Source organism: Eretmochelys imbricata, chromosome 8, assembly GCF_965152235.1.
Source record: "Eretmochelys imbricata isolate rEreImb1 chromosome 8, rEreImb1.hap1, whole genome shotgun sequence".
Classification (NCBI taxonomy): Eukaryota; Metazoa; Chordata; order Testudines; family Cheloniidae; genus Eretmochelys; species Eretmochelys imbricata.
This window is the reverse complement of record NC_135579.1, coordinates 68,689,193-68,703,212: the sequence shown is the minus strand read 5'-3', so window position 1 is coordinate 68,703,212 and position 14,020 is coordinate 68,689,193.

The following is a 14,020-nucleotide window of genomic DNA, read 5'->3' as shown; positions in this document are numbered from 1 at the left end:
AAAAAGCGCTAGGGCCAGCCAGGGTTTTTTGAAGAGGGCTGGTGGAGGAAGGGGAAAGAATCGGATGGTTGTGGAATCACAACCAGTAGGCATTAGGGATTCAAAACCTGGCACAGCCACAGAGCTAGAGATTAAGGCTCAAGGAGGTTAAGAGGAACCTGTTGTGTGATGGGTCAAGGCTGAGTCCCAGAGCCTTGGGGAGCCAAGACTAGAGCTGGTTAGGGGACAATGCCTGAGACAGCCACTTGAGGCACTGCTGTGAAACAGACTTTCACAGCAAGATTATCAGAGAAAACAGAGGGACCCAGCAGTAGAGACAGCTGGTCAAGAATGTTTCCATATCCTCCGAGGCCTGCCACAGATAAGTAAAACCTGGAAAACTTCCATTTTATTCAACATTACTAAAATACTGAGACAGGCCCCAGGAGATTCCCAGAAAAAGAGGTATAGTATATGGAGACCCTATTTGTGCTTCTTGCCACTCATCTATCATACTTTTGCTTTTCCATAAATGTACTCATCATTTGCTATATCATAATTGTAGCTCTTCAAATTGTAGCTCTATCAAAGTATGATAGCATACTGAGGACTGAAAAAACAAGACTGAATTTAAACTAGTGAGGAGCAGACATCATTTATGAATTTCAGAAACTATATCTAAGACTTAGGGCTGTGGTCAGATGCTGTCAGAGAAGCTACATTGGCCACTTACATTCTGCAAAACATTGGAGATGAGGAAGTCTTTAAAAAGAGCATGTGGAACTGTGAACAAGGCCAAAAAGGTGATTGGAATGTTTGGGACTTGTGGGACAAGTTGAAACTTATAAAAACAAAATGAAAGAAGTTATTCTAGAACTCACTCTTGTTGAGGCCAACTTGCCCAACTACATACTTTAGTAGAACCAGTGAAAGCCAGGTTATGCCATTAAAGCACAGGCTTATGTTAAGGGTAGCACAGAGCTACTCAGAACCACCTTGCATGAAGAGGTAGAATGTTTGCTTTACCAACCTCTTACAAGTGTACAGCATATACTACTATCCTCCAGCTGGTAACTTCTTTCCTTCTCTCCCTCTTGGAGGTTACTAGCTGGGACGTTAAGTGTGCCTGACCCCTAAACAGGCAATACCCTTTTGTTTCTCTCTTCCATTCTTTTCAGCTGACTTGTACATAAATGCAGTTTGACCCCTAGAAACTCCAGAATCAAGTAACAAGAATGGAAAGATATTGAAAGGGAACAGAAAAGTTAGCACACATGTATAGAAGGAACAAAGGGAATTGTTCTCACTGGAGAAATGCTGGTTAAAAGAAATGTTCTAAAATAATAATAATAGCAAGGAGAGAAATAATAAACTAGACTCATTATATGTGTAACCCTTCTGCCAGTCAGAGTTGGCAGCAACAAGGGCCAGGTTCAATATCTAGGGATTCCTTTTCAATAATACAATGCAAGACCAGCTCGAGCCCCCAACCAGTGATCTGGGACAATTACACACCACCCCCTGGGTGCCTCTAAGAGGCAATACTTCCCCTCTTGCAAGCACAGAGTCTGAGTGTAGCAAAAACTTTTATTAAAAGGAGGGCAGTAACTCAGTATTAATTTGGGTAAACACCACAACTAGGTTCATAAACATAAACCCTGTGCAAAAGACCCCCCCCCCCAAGTAAGTTGGGCAGTGTCCTTTTCCCCTCAGATTCTTAAGTCCAGCAACCCAAAAGTCCCTTTAACGGGCCCATCCCTTCTCTGCACCCCACTCACAGTTACTGTCCTTGGTCAGTGCAGCCCCACGGTCCAGAGGTTTATCTGCCGAGTTCACCTCCCATCCTGGGTGGCAGAGGTGGCGGTAAGGAGGCACCTTACATGTGCCACTGTTTGGGCACTCGCTCGCTGCTGGCTTGCTGTGCCTCTCTGCAGGGCAGTGCTCTGGCCCTCTCTGCCAGCCACTCTGCTGGCTGCTTTCCCCACCTCTCCATCAGCCTCCCTGCTGGCCACGCCTCTCCGCCACCCGCCCTGCCATCCTGCTGGCCACGCCTCTCCGCCACCCGCCCTGCTGGGCACTTGTCGCACCTCTCCATCAGCCACCCTACTGGCCACGCCTCTCCACCAGCTGCCCTGCTGGCCGCTTGCCATGCCTCTCCACCAGCCGCCTGGCTGGCTGCTCACCAAGATGTCTTCAGGGCCCACCACTTAATGCAGCTCTCAGTGATTTCAGCTCTCAGTGATCTCAGCTGATAGTGGGTGGGCCTCACTACGAGGGCACACTGGGCAGTCTCTTGTACCAGAGACACAGACACTTGTAATGCCGACAGACCCTGGTCATTGGCAGGCGGGATCGAACCTCGGGCCTCTGGAGCTGAGTGCATGAGCCTCTACTGCATGACCTAAAAGCCAACTGACTGTTAGCTAAAGCTTTAGAGGAGACTCATTAATCTCTCTCTAAGTGGTCTTGGTGCCACTAGAGGGGACAGAACACCACACCCAGGAGGTTTGTGGGTTACATATGAAATGGCCAGTTCAAACTTAATAGTATGAAGTTTAATATTCCTGTATTACTATGGGAATGCAAAGTGTGGCAGATTTAAAAAATATGCAGCAGCATTTGCAATTTTAATCTCATTTCAGAGACATTCAGTAAACTGGTAGTAAACATGAGCATGGTTGTCACTTTTGACTTCCTGGTGCTGTGCACTTCATATTGATCTGCACAATACAGTTGTCTCCTTTTTACCAATGCATTTATATTCAAACTTGCCAGTCAGCTTGTCAGTTGCAAATTCCACTTTAATATGCAAAGAAACTGACATACAATTGGGATAAGAAGTGGAAGAATGAATACATGAATATGTTTTTCTAAATTCAGAATCCCTGTTGAGTACAATGCACTTTTACTGTGTGAAGTCATGTTTTCTGAAGTAAAAGATAGATATTTTTCATTTAATAGAAAGTTACACCATACTTAATCTGCTTAAAAAAATAACAGCACTCACCAACATAACTGAAGTAAAGTAACTTTTTGAATAGTAAACAGTTTCTGCTATACAGTTTACAACTAAAAATACACTTGGTATAGGCTAGAAGCTAGTTATATTAGCAAAACTACTTTTTTTCCAAATGCATAAAGCATGCATTTCTGAAAGCATGGCAATAAAAAAAGGAAACCAAAGGGTATATTGCCACCAACTGAGAAAGCATTTTGATTTCTGATGGCTAATAGCAATAATTAATTCAATCATCCTTCACTGCTCCATTTTATTTGCTGAAGAACTGGATGAGATCTTCAACACAATCTACCTCTCTCCAGTAAAATACAACTCATTTTGCGCACAAATTCAAATTTGCCAGGGACTATTATCCCTAATAAAAGTTTCTAGTCAAGTTTTTTTTAATCACTGACTCTGATTTATGCATGCAGTCGGGGCCTGAATAAATATGGGACCTTCCTGGTTAAGGTGTTCTCTAGTGCTGTAGTTGAAGCATGACTCTATGTGTTCATCTTCATACTGTTGCCGGCACCCAGTGCCGAGAGGCTGAACAACAGCTTGAGTTGGTTCGTTACCCGGTGTGCTGCACCCAATAATCACAACGGGGTGGAGAAGCAGAAAAGTTTATTTGAAGCTTCAAAAAGGTACAGGGAGATTTGAATCTCAAATCCTGTACAACAAAGCAGGAAGTTACACAGGCTTTTATACATCCTTTTTCCCAGCATACTTATCCAATAGTAAGCTGCTCCAAGTATCCATATAGCCAGCCAATCCAGTTCCCAGCTAGTTCCCTGATTCTCTGTATCATTTGTTAAACTATACATAAAGCTGCTTTATTCAGCATTGTTCTTCCATATCTCCCCTGTTTGGCCTTGCTTAGTTTCAGGCAGTCTGACTCTGCAACATACTGTTGCAGATTCTCAGCATAACTGCTGTGTGTGCCTCCAGGCGGGGGGGCCAAGGACACTTGGGCCTAGCACGCAGAGCTGCTGCGAGTGCCTCCAGGCAGGAGGGGGGCCAAGGACACTGGGGCCTAGCGCAAGGGGGCTTCATCGACACTCGTGGTCTTCCATCCCCTCGAGTTACCCAGTGGCCATGCCCCAGTGTTCCCAACAATACCACATGGCATCAGAAATGAGTGAATCCCTCTCTCTAGAAAAGGAATAAGGGAAAGGAAAGGAGGTCCCAGAGTGGTGAGTGGGGAAGCGGAAACTCAGGGAGAAGACCTGTGAAAGCTGCAGTATGAAGGAGATAGAGCCCCAGGGCCAACCCCAGCTATTCTGGGGCCCTACGCAGCCCCCCAGGCCTCCATGGGCGGAGAAGGGGGCAGGCCCCAGGCCTCCGCAGGGGAGGTAGGGCTGGCTTGGGGGGCAGGAGGAAACCGCCCCCCTGCACTCACCAGCGGCGTGGCTAGGGCCGAGTCGCTGCACTTCCTGCTGCCGGTGTGTGCAGGCCCAGCCCTCTTGCAGTCCTCAGGGGAGTGGGGGTGGAGCGGAGCTGGGGTGGGAAGAGGCGGAGCAGGGGCGGAGCAGGGCCAGGGGCCATGGGGAAGAGGCGGGGCACGGGCTGAAACAGCACGCAGCTGGGCAGGGGCTGGAACAGCATGCAGCTGGGCAAGGCACCAGGAAATGTAGTGCCCCAAATTTCCTGGTGCCCTACACAGCTGTTAGAGAGTTCTGATTTTGCCAACTTGGGCAGCTGGCCTTGCTGGATCCAGAGATGTGAGTGGTTCTGGATTGCTTCTAGTTTAAGAGAAAAAGCACAAGTATACTAGATAAATGCTTTGATATTTGACAGGGGTGATATTGCTGATGACCTCCTGTGTGCCCTACCCCTCAATGATGAGGAAAAAGATTACGGCAAAATGAAAGAGGCTTTTCATAGTCAGAATATTATATCTGAAAGGGCCACATTTAATAGTAGGTGCCAGGAACAAGAAAAAAACAACTGAGATGTCAGGCCAAACTTAAAGCAGAATAACAACTAAAGAGTGGGAGACCAAAATACCTTAATAGAAGGAGAGCTGTGGAAAATATGGTAAGACACCAAGCCATAGTGGGCAATAATGTCCATCTAAAGAGATAGAATGTAGGAGGTGCCACAAAATGAGTACTAAGAGTAGCGTAAACAATCCAAGAGGGAGTGTTGTAATCAAATGACAATGAGTCCATACTTCTAGGAACTATGTTCAAAGGGACCTAGGCACCTCCCTCCCTGTTTGGGACCATTGTGATGCACAAAACTCCCACTGAAACCCTGTAGGTGTCTAAACTTGCTTGGCACCTATATTTTTGCAAAATTTTAAAAAATACTTTAGGCACCTATGTTTCTCTCATGAGCACTGCTGCTTCCCTGTGGGTATGAAGATGCCTAGCTCCCATTTACACCACTTAAGAGCAAATCATGAACCAGGAGAAGACAGGCTTTCTGCTGTTTGAGAGGCCTGATCCAGTAGGTGTACTCAGAGGCTGCCCACTGGATCAGGCCTCCATACGCAAGCTTACATAAAACAGCCAGGGAGGAGGGCAGGAGGTGGAAGACCTCCCTCATAACTGTAAATGTAGTGGTTAGGGTACTCACCTGGGAGGTGGGAAACCCCCAGTTCAAGTCCGCACTGCACCTAAGGTGGAGAAGGAATTTGAACACCAATCTGCCATCTTTCAGGTGAGTGCTCTAACCACTGGGATATGGGATATTCTGATATGCACAGAGTCTCTCGGTCTCTCCTGTTCAAGCTATTGCATTGTGAATAAATCATCATTGGAATAGGAGGACTGGATCCTGGATCTTCCACATCCTGTCTGTGTGCTCTAACCATCATGCTAGAGCAGGGGCGGGCAAAATACGGCCTAACATTTCTGTTCAGCCCACTAGGCTCTTTGGCTGCCCCCTTATGATCTTCTGGCCGCTAAAAGTCCCACAGCACAGCAGGGCGCTCAGGCAGGCAACCAGCCTGCCAGCCGTGGCCCCATGCTGCTTCCAAAAGCAGATGGCTGGTGCTGGCATGTCTCTGCGCCCCCCCTGGCAGGGGGTGTGGGGTGCAGGCGGCTCCGCATGCTCCCCTGCCCCCAGCACCTTCTTCACAGCTTCCATTAACCGGTTTCTGGCAGCTGCAGAGGCGGTTCTTGCGGGTGTGGGCAGCACACAGAGACCTGCTGCACCCCTCCCAAGGGGCACACAGAAACATGCCAGTAGCAGCCGGCCACAGCTTCTTCCAGGAGTGGCAGGGAGCTATGGCAAGCAGCCAGGCAGGCAGCCTGCCTGAGCCCTGCTGTACCGCCGGCTGGGAGCTGCCTGTGGTAAGCGCCTCTCAGGCGGAGCCTGCACCTCACACCCTCTCCCACACCCCCACCCCCTGCCCCAGGTCAGAGCCCCCTCCTGCACCCAAACTCCCTCCCAGACCCTGCACCCCCTCCTGCACCCCAATCCCGTGCCCCGGCCCAGAGCCCCCCCTGCACCAAACTCCCTCTCAGTGCCCACACTCCTCAGTCTCTCCTGCACCCCAACACTCTGCACCAGCCCAAAGCTCCCTTCTGCACCCAAACTCTCTCCCAGACCGTGCACACACTCCATTAATATAGTAGAAATGTGCGGCCCGTGACAACTTACCCAAATTCGTAGAGTGCCCCCCCTGTGAAAATTATTGCCCACCCCTGGGCTACAGTCACTCACTCTTGTGCTTTCTCTGGCCCAAATGACAGAGAGAGAGAGAGAGAGAGAGAGAGAGAGAGATCCCAAGATGTAGATCTGCAAAGACCAAATAAGATTCTATGTGGAGCTAGTAACAATATATTGAATGTTTGTGGAGAATTCCTTGGGAAACTGGAAAAAGGACAGAAATTTCTTCTACAAATAATATATGTACAAGGACTAACAACTCTGCTACTAGTAGTCTTTGTATTGCAGGCAATCCACCTAGTAGAGAAATGGCAAAAAGCAAATGACAGAGGAGCTGTATCTACATGTCTTCTCAGGGCTAGGAAAGCTGTCAGGAGAATACAAAAGAAAACTAGGTTTCAGAGTAGCAGCTGTGTTAGTCTGTATTCGCAAAAAGAGAAGGAGGACTTGTGGCACCTTAGAGACTAACCAATTTATTTGAGCATAAGCTTTCGTGAGCTACAGCTCACTTCACCGGATGCATAAAGTAGAAAATACAGTGCGGAGATTTTTATACACACAGACCATGAAAAAATGCATGTTTATCATACACATTGTAAGGAGAGTGATCACATAAGATGAGCTATTACCAGCAGGAGAGTGGGGTGAGGGGAGAGAAAGCCTTTTGAAGTGATAATCAAGGTGGCCCATTTCCAGCACATTTCCACGAGTTAACAAGAACTTCTGAGGAACAGTGGAGGGGGGGGGGTGGGAAGAGGAGGAATAAACAAGGGGAAATAGTTTTACTTTGTATAATGACTCAACCACTCCCAGTCTCTATTCAAGCCTAAGTTAATTTTATCCAATTTGCAAATTAATTCCAATTCAGCAGTCTCTCTTTGGAATCTGTTTTCAAAGTTTTTTTGTTGAAGAATAGTCACTTTTAGATCAGAAATCGAGTGACCAGAGAGATTGTTCTCCGACTGGTTTATGAATGTTATAATTCTTGACATCTGATTTGTGTCCATTTATTCTTTTACGTAGGGACTGTCCAGTTTGACCAATGTACATGGCAGAGGGGCATTGCTGGCACATGACGGCATATATCATATTGGTAGATATGCAGGTGAATGAGCCTCTGATAGTGTGCCTGATGTGATTAGGCCCTATGATGATGTCCCCTGAATAGATATGTGGGCACAGTTGGCAATGGGCTTTGTTGCAAGGATAGGTTCCTGGGTTAGTGGTTCTGTTGTGTGGTATGTGGTTGCTGGTGAGTATTTGCTTCAGGTTGGGGGGCTGTCTGTAGGCAAGGACTGGCCTGTCTCCCAAGATCTGTGAGAGTGATGGGTCATCCTTCAGGATAGGTTGTAGATCCTTGATAATGCGTTGGAGAGGTTTTAGTTGGGGGCTGAAGGTGATGGCTAGTGGCGTCCTGTTATTTTCTTTGTTGGGCCTGTCCTGTAGCAGGTGACTTCGGGGTACTCTTCTGGCTCTGTCAGTCTGTTTCTTCACTTCCGCAGGTGGGTATTGTAGTTGTAAGAATGCTTGACAGAGATCTTGTAGGTGTTTGTCTCTGTCTGAGGGGTTGGAGCAAATGCGGTTGTATCGTAGAGCTTGGCTGTAGATAATGGATCGTGTGGTGTGGTCTGGGTGAAAGCTGGAGGCATGTAGGTAGGAATAGCGGTCAGTAGGTTTGCGGTATAGGGTGGTATTTATGTGACCATCGCTTATTAGCACTGTAGTGTCCAGGAAGTGGATCTCTTGTGTGGACTGATCCAAGCTGAGGTTGATGGTGGGATGGAAGTTGTTGAAATCATGGTGGAACTCCTCAAGGGCTTCTTTTCCATGGGTCCAGATGATGAAGATGTCATCAATATAGCCCAAGTAGAGTAGGGGCATTAGGGGATGATAGCTGAGGAAGCGTTGTTCTAAGTCAGCCATAAAAATGTTGGCATACTGTGGGGCCATGCGGGTACCCATAGCAGTGCTACTGATTTGAAGGTATACATTGTCCCCAAAGGTGAAATAGTTATGGGTGAGGTATTTTCCAGTTTATGCATCCGATGTAGCTCACGAAAGCTTATGCTCAAATAAATTGGTTAGTCTCTAAGGTGCCACAAGTACTCCTTTTCTTTTTGCAAAATAAAACTGGTGCCATCAGCAACTCCCGTGGCTCTCAGATTTTAACACAGCAAAAGACCACCAGTTCTTAGTGCCTGTACTGGTTTCAAAACCACTGGACAACCTTCCACTTAGAAGTCAAAGATTTCTAGTCGGTCTCATGCAATTTTCTTTCAAAAATGAGCACATACCAAGGAAAGCAATCATAGCAGCAGATGCTATCTAGAGCCACAACGGAAGAAAAAGCTTTAGAAAAAAAAGATGTCAAAATATACATTGACCTTTTTCTGGCAGCAATTCAAGGTAATTTCAGCAAATTAGAGATGAACAACTAAAGGATGAGACATTTCAAAAAATCTTACTCCCTCAATTCTGCTAAAGACAGTGGGGTTGAAGGAGTCAACTTTCCACAGACCTTCTAGCAGATCGGCATGACCAAAATGACCTTCATATGACCATAGTCTGCTTCTGAGCAGAGGGCACATTTTCACTTCCTTTTGTGCTTCTGAAAGAGGTGTGCTCCAAAATCATGAGAGACTCCAAGGTATAAACAAGTATAAGGTATGAGCACAACAATCAGTCTCAGTAGGGAAATTCAGACAGTAGAGGGCTGAGAGGCATGTAACAAGGAAATAAAAAACCCCAAAGACTTCTGCAAAAGACCCATATAAAGCACTCCTGACATCTTGGTCAACACCACTAGCAGAACGTCTGCTAGGAAGACAATTAAGTTTAAACCTCAGTGGCCCAACTTGAAATAATTTTGAAAACAGAATGCCAAAATAAAAACCAGGCAGCAGCAAAACGTCAATGTTCAGCACAGAACAAAAGTGCTACCTAAACTGAGGCCAGGGAACTAAGTTTGGGTCAAAAGCACCCAGATATTTGGATCCATTCAGAACCAGGCAGAAACACCAGATTCTACCTAGTGGAGACTCCAAGGAGACTTCTCTTGAGGAATCAGGTTCATCTTCAATATGTCCCAACACAATGAAGAGAGGAATTGGGACCTGCAGGTACTCTGTAAATAGGGTGACCATATTTCCCAAAGGGAAAATGGGACACCACACAGGGCTTGCCCAAGCTCCCCCCTCCTGGGGCTGGCCCCAGCCGCTCACCCAAGGCACCCCCAGCCTCCCCCCCACACCCGATTGTCACTGGTCACTTGATCAGTTGGCAAGAGCAAATGGGACAAGTACCCAGTTTTGCAAAAAAAGTTGGGACAGCCGGAACAGGGTTTAAAAAAGGGACTGTCCCAGCCAAAATGGGACATACGGTCACCCTCTATCTGTAAAAAAGTGAGCCTCCGCCACAGGAAACTGCACACAGAAACTCAACAAAAGTGAGAACACTGTCTAGAAGGTTGATCAGACCCACCCACAGATTCGGTTATTAGAATACTGCCCAGGACGATTTAAATGCAGTTGATAAGAGGATGTAGTGTAAATATTTTAAGAAGCTGGAAGTTTATTTTGAACTGTATGTATATACTGTCCATTGGTTCAGAATTTAAGTTTAAAACTTTTATTTTAAAGAAAGGGAGATTTGGAGTTGTTATGGAGTTCCTGGTCCTCCAGTTACCAGAGAGGACCATAATGTGTTGCAGTGGGAAGCCTAATAAAGGTGGGACTTCCTGGGCAGGGAGTTTTCTTATTGCTTAGGCTCTTTGTGTTTGTTCTCTCATGACAAATAGCTCTATGGGTCGCAAGCACTAAGGTCCCAATTCAAGCATGTGCTTAAATGCTTTGCTGAAATGTGGCCTGTATTATTTAGCACAGGTATTTCTCTAATTATGACACATGGAATACTGACTGATCAATAGCCTTCTGATTTATTTAAATTGTATTCTATTAATCCACATAGACTACAATTTAAAAGGTATTTTGAATCGAGATAAGTACATCTGCTTTTTAAATGTAGTTCTCTCCCCTGTCCCCTGCACAAAAAAGAGCTGGAGCGGTTTCTTAGCACAAAGAACTTCTCAAGTTGTCCATGTGCTTTATTTCAAATCATCTGCTCTTCAGTTCAGTTTTTACTTATGTGAACTCTGTTCTGTGTCAAAGCCTATTAATTTTGATAAAATAATTTAAGTACAGAATAGAATGAAATACTCCATCTATAAACTTCTATTATATAAAAGAAAGTTTTTTGCACTGATCCAGCATCTATTGTTGTTTGTAACTTTGCTGGTTAGTTGGATGGCAAGCTGCTGTTAGATTCTGCATGCATGCATGCTACAGAATCTATAGCATATAGAGGCATGCTTTCAAGGATTAAAGTGATGTACGGAGCTGTAAACGGATGTTTGTTCTTATGAGACCACAGGAAGCAGACATGCTTTTGTCTTCCTCAGTGATTACTGTGACTGCTCATTGCATACCACACGATAGCAACACCCATGGGCATTAATGTTGAACCATTTAGTCAGCTCCAGGCATATGTCACCCAATCCATGAGGCAATATAATCATCTTCAGACACTTAGAGATCTCCAGACAACAGGCGGAAAGATGAACAGATAAGGTGAGCTCGTTTGCTCCCTCATTAAGCTGTATGCTGAAGTTTCTGTTTTATGCACTACATAATCAACTATTAACTTTTTTAGTGCATTTGCATTTTTATTTCTCTAGCTTCTCAGAATAGATAGCTGAAAAAAAGAATCTTCTATCTAAAAACAAACAGAGGTTTCTTTTTGAAGTATTGTAATTCACACTTGCAATAAACACAATACTTAAACATCCATTATTCATTTTCTCTCATCTGATTTAAAGCAGTTCTTGTTTCATAGAGAAAATATGTTTCCAATGTAAGCTACGCTATGGTCTCCACAAGCATAGCTAAATTTGTTTAGATGCAGAATTAGAGAAAAATCAGTGATACTGAACTTCTAAAGTGAAAGATGATAAAGACTAAATGAGTGGGAGGAGACTCACTAGACCAAGTGCACTAAAAATGAACACATTGCTTTAATAAGAGTATAAGTCAATTAGATATTCATTAGAGCTTTTGAAATGTTCATATTAATTTTTGACTGGACAGAAATTAGTGTTCCATATCACAGATATTTCAACCAGATGATCAATGCAGAAACCTAAGATTTAGTGCACATGGAACGAGCGATCCAAAGTACTCAACTATCTTTTTCTTCTTACTTTGTTTCCTCATATATATTATATATAAAGCCTCACTATGTTTCCATTCAAATATTACATCATAACCAATTGCCCTCTACAGTGGATAAAAATATATTTGCCAAGAAAAATCATTTCTCTGTTATTTTGCATTCCTGTCTCATCACTTAGTCATCCTGGAGGCTAATACACCAAATATCATGACCTACTGTTTCTGTGGAATGGGATGCATGCTATAAATATTGCTCTGACAAAGATGATACTTGTATGTGCCTAGAGGATTTTATTTATCACCCATGTGTGTGTTTTATTTATGTGAATTAGAATCAGAACTGGGTAGGATTTAAGTGAAGCTTGCAGCCATGTTGAGCTTTAGATTTCTGATATATAAACCTGAGAGTTTGTATGCTCACTGTGTTTCCATGTTTTCTTTTTTAATGATGTTTCATTAGAAAAAGAAGTAGTGTGTCTTATGATATAGTTGGGACTCTCCATGGAAACTCTCCATTGAGCACAAGTGCAATCTGTAAATTCAGCAGAGTTGAGATTTAGTCCAGTCCATTTGATATGGCTCTAATTAGTTTCAGTCCAAAGCAGAAAGATCAGGGTAAAACATAATAAGTTGTTCATATGCTCAAGGACACTGCACCTCAAGAAATATTTGCTGCATTCTGAGCACAACCAGGATTTTCTTGGAACTATTTGTTCTGATTCAGTTTTTTAAACTTGTTTTGTGCAAAACAGGAGAATTCAGATAACTTACAATTCTGCTGGTTCGTTTTGAAAAATATGAAAGGATGAATACATTTTCGTAGATTTCAAAGTGTATGAGACACATCCAGTTTCTTAATATGAATTTTAAATGTGACTGTGTTTAGAATACCAGGACCACAACAATACGGCGGCTTACTTAGCTTTAAGGGTATTTTGGAATCTTATTATAGAACCATACTGTAAATCAGTTTTTTTTATTCTGATAATATTTTTATCTTAAGGAAACAAAATCTGAAAAAAGCACAACCCATTTAAGCAGGTACCCATTTCTACAGCCATTTTACAAAAGGAAATTTTAATCATGTGAGGCTCATAGCCACTAGATCAATAATGTCTTATTTAGATTGTGGGTTCTTCACGGCAGGCAGAGTTTACTCCTCCATGTTTGAATGGGGCCCATTCTTGGTTGGTTCCTAGGCACTACTGTAAACAATAACTGTTCTAGTGACCTTTGGTCAAAAATGTTTATGACAGTCTTGCCATAGATCAAGTGCAATGTGTAATACTAAAAACGGACAGGTTATATTTTATTTGCATTATTTTAGGTTTGATATGTTTTTTCTTCGTCTTGTAAGCTAACCCATAAGGGGAAAACAAATCCAAAATACAGTTGTCAAGTGGAAGAGAGAAATATGGAAGATAGCTAGGCTGAGAGACACCTGGTTGGATGGACATAATCAAATTAGATACAAGGTTGCCAAGAGATATGGTGACAATGCAGTCAGTGTCCAGCATAGTTTTGGAATGCATATGCCAAGGCATCATGTCAAGCAGCAAGAAAATGTTGGCTGAGGCCACCTGGGGATGTTGTGGTGGGAGGGGTGTGGCAAAAGGACCCGTTAGCCTCAGACCCTCCATTTGAAAGGGCTCCCAAACTGAGGGGCGGCTGAGGCAAATCTGAGTGAGTTGTGTTGTGACCTGGTGGTAACCTGAGAGGCACTGCAACCCGGTGAGCCAGGCTGCAATGTCTGGAGCAGGCACCAGCCCCAACCCCATGGGACAGGAGCTGCTGCTGCAGGCTTACTTGCCAACCTGGGACTCCTCTCCGTGTTGGGTTTTGGCGGTGGGGGGGGGAGGGGGAGGGAGTTGGTAGGGTAGATAGCCTCAGCTTCAGATTTTGTCCCAAGCCCCCAAAAACATCTACAGCAGCCCTGCAATTGGTACCTCTTCAAAATAGTCTGGTGTGACACCTAGATCAGATCTGGGGCACTTCAGAACCAGAAAGTTAGACTAAAGGGCAGAAAACGAGTGAATGTTTCTTCCTAGGCTGGTCCTCAAACCACAAAGATCCCTGGGATCTCTGAAAATCCATGAGAGGTGAGGGCTATCTGCCTCCATGCAACCATGTGACCCTGCTCCTCGTGCCCTGATAGTCAGAATTCTTCCAAGAAGCTCCTGCCACAGTGCAGCCCCAC